Source organism: Sebastes fasciatus, chromosome 9, assembly GCF_043250625.1.
Source record: "Sebastes fasciatus isolate fSebFas1 chromosome 9, fSebFas1.pri, whole genome shotgun sequence".
Classification (NCBI taxonomy): Eukaryota; Metazoa; Chordata; class Actinopteri; order Perciformes; family Sebastidae; genus Sebastes; species Sebastes fasciatus.
In genome coordinates, this window is record NC_133803.1 from 7,844,313 (window position 1) to 7,847,634 (window position 3,322).

A 3,322-nucleotide genomic window follows, 5' to 3' on the forward strand; every position below is an offset into this window, starting at 1 on the left:
AAATGCAAAAAAAAAAAAGATATTATGAGGTTTACAAACTTTCCATTTTGCCACTTTAGATGTATATGATGTACAAAGAAAGCAACAGAGCTGCATCTCTGAGTCACGGATCAAAGAGGATTTATAGCTGCTGGTTTGAACCTCAACCGTTGGATGTAACTGCTTGTGAGCTTTGTTCTTTTAGCTGCTATCACACACACACACACACACACACACACACACACACACACACACACACACACACCAGCTCTCCTATTGCATGCAGACTCTTAAAGTGCAGAGACGTCTGAGCCTGGAGTTTGGCCGAATGACTTGATCAAAATGTGGAATGTAACAAAGCAATACTCTCCACGAGGGATGGGGAGATCAGAATGTCGACCTCTTACCCGATAACAGCGTCCAAACTGTTTGGAGCATGTTGGTAAGACACATGCAGTACTGTACCTTCGCCATGTGGATGGCTACGCAGAGCCATCAGCCTCTGTACTGTGTATGCGACATCTTTTCATCAACGCTGCTCGGTTGGTTCCCAGCGATAGGTAACCCTCTGTTATGTGCAAGTTCTCTTTGAGACCCTGTTAATAATGTTTTCTCTCACTCAGATCTTGGAAAAATACTTATTCTTGAAAGAACAAACAAAAAGCACATTTTGCATTCATCTGTGAAAATGCATCTTGTACAGCTGAGCAAGTGCTTATGCAATAGCATTGTGAAATGTAATAACCCTTAATTGCACAACTGCTTATTTATGCTATAAATTAATCTCTTGTCACTGTACCAGCCACTATGTAACCAATAACTGAGAACAATGTAATACCTCTCTCTTTAATTAAAAACTATTCTGAAACTTGTTTGCATGTTATGCACACACATTTTACCCCCACCCCCTTCGACTCTGAACATAACTCAAGTTGAACAACGGAACGAGCAGCGGAGTGGGTTTTCCCTGACGGCACACACAGAACAGAGAGCCGGAGGCGGCCCTAAATCTAATTCCACTGAGCCCCCTCTCCACTTTTACTGCAGGGTATACTCCCTCTCGGGTTTTACTGCAGGGTAAATAAGCTGGTCTCACAGGGGTCTTTGTGACAGCATGGAAACCCCTGGAAACACACTGCACGCTCCGCACACATATAAACCTGATGCTGGGGGAAGCCATGGCTGCAGATTTACTCCCTCACCTTCTCTCTCTCTGTCTACTCCCACTGCCCTTGGGCACTATCTCTACCACACTCATACACAGTCACCCACCCTCCTCCCTCCTCTGTCTCCTTGCTCCCCAACTCAGACCTTGTTATTGCTGTAAGTTATGGCAGGAACGACAGCAACGCAGCCCATTTACGCTTCTATCATTTTATCAAACAGTTGTCCTTTGAATCGCAAACCACAAGATGAAGAAAGAAGAATTACTGACACTGACTCAAAGGTGATATTGAAAAGAAGGGAGAGTGATAACTGGAACCTGAGCAAGAATCAGGGTAGAATATCTCCTGTATATATTCAGGGTCTGACAATGCAGCAGCCAGGAGGATGTAGAGTAGGGAGACGGGAACCAAGTTGACGGTAAAGTCATTAGCAGAAGGCCGTTTAGTCAGAGTGTGATTTAAAGGGTCGAGGAAGGTGTAGAAATGAGCTCATATGCTCTCAGTAAATCCTCCTGCTCTCTGCTGGGCTCACAGTTTAACACAGACACAAGCCTGTTTTCTTTTTTTCTGTGTACTGATTAAAAATAGCACACAAATTATGTGCTGCCAGAAAACTACCTCCACACACACACACACACCTACCCTCCACCCCCTCCTGATGTTGGTCCCAGCCTCCTCCGCTGTCAAATTTCACCTTGAATTTCTAGCAGGCAACTGCAAGTCCTTGTAAGAGTATAAAACATGATGTACAACTTCTGTGTTTTGTGCGTAAATGATTCAGCAAAATTCAAATGTTGGCACTAAGTAACCATTTCCAAAACCTCAGCGTTTTGTTTAATTTCCATCTTGAATAGATTTAAAGTTACATCCATATGACACTTTCACTTTATATATTCAGTATCTGCTTGTTTCAACACGTCAATGAAGCTGCAGCCTGCTTACACAGAGTGAATTATTCACATTATGGCTAAAACATTAGATTGAATGGATCACTTAATGCACATTTTCCTGTATTTCATCCTGGCATTATAGAGACTTTGGGATCTTGACTAGAATTTAAGATAAAGATCAGGTCTGGGTGCACACACCATGCATTTGTCATCATGTTTCCCCCGAGAGGTCTTTAAGGTTTGAAGAGGTCAAGTATGAGCCTCCCTCAGCAGCTTAGAAGAATTATTACCCTGCAGGATCCTTGCAAAACAGGCCCCGTCATAGACCGTTTACATTCTCAGAAAAACACAGGGATGAATTCCTGCTTGTGTTTTCTGATCAACCAGCAAGATAAAACTGGAGCTGATAAAGGAGAACTATCGTTGACCAGAGAGCATTCATGGATGCTGGAAGATAAGGTTGGCCAAAGTAGGGGTTGGCACTGAGAGGGCCTCACAGATGAGAAAATTCTGAGTAACAAAGAAGCAGATGTTCATTTAAAACTAATTTCACATATTAATAACTCAATTTCTGATAAATTTAGATTTTTCCCATTTGTAAGACTTGACATTTAAAAAAAAAAACATCAATTTCCTAGTAAGGGACAGTAATTTTACATATAATGCAGGAAAATGTCCATGTGAAACAGTATTTCACATGGGATAAATTCACATAAGCTTTGTAGTTTTTGGACAATTCTCATGTGCAATATATTTGACATGAGAATTGTAACATGTGGTAGCTGTCCTGCTAAGAAAAAACACCTTTGTGACAATGCATTTTTTAGCTAATTCACTGGATTTAAATTGATCCTTTACCTTAAACCCGCGATAAGTGTTTTTTATTCACTCTCCTTTTATCTCTGTTTTTGGTCTCCACCAACTCCTGAGGAGCATATCTGTCTCTTTAGCTGCTAACTGATCCACTTTGTTCACCAGTTAGTCATTAATTGTGTCTGTCTGTTGTTTGTTTGCTGAAAACAGCTGCCTGCTGCCACCAAAAGCGACGTTATATCAGCTGCGAGAGTGAACTAAGAACACTTCTCAATTTCCCACCAGATGCCTATTGTATTACACTATGGATACTTGTTTTCTTACAGAACTGTCTTCCAAAATGTGGTATTTGATTGACTTTCAAGAAGCAAAGGAAATGAGCATTAATGTGTTTTTCTGAGTTGTTGTGCCCTTTGTAAGTCGACCCCACGGGATCCTCTGTGATGACGGCCCACTGACAGAGACACAGAGAGC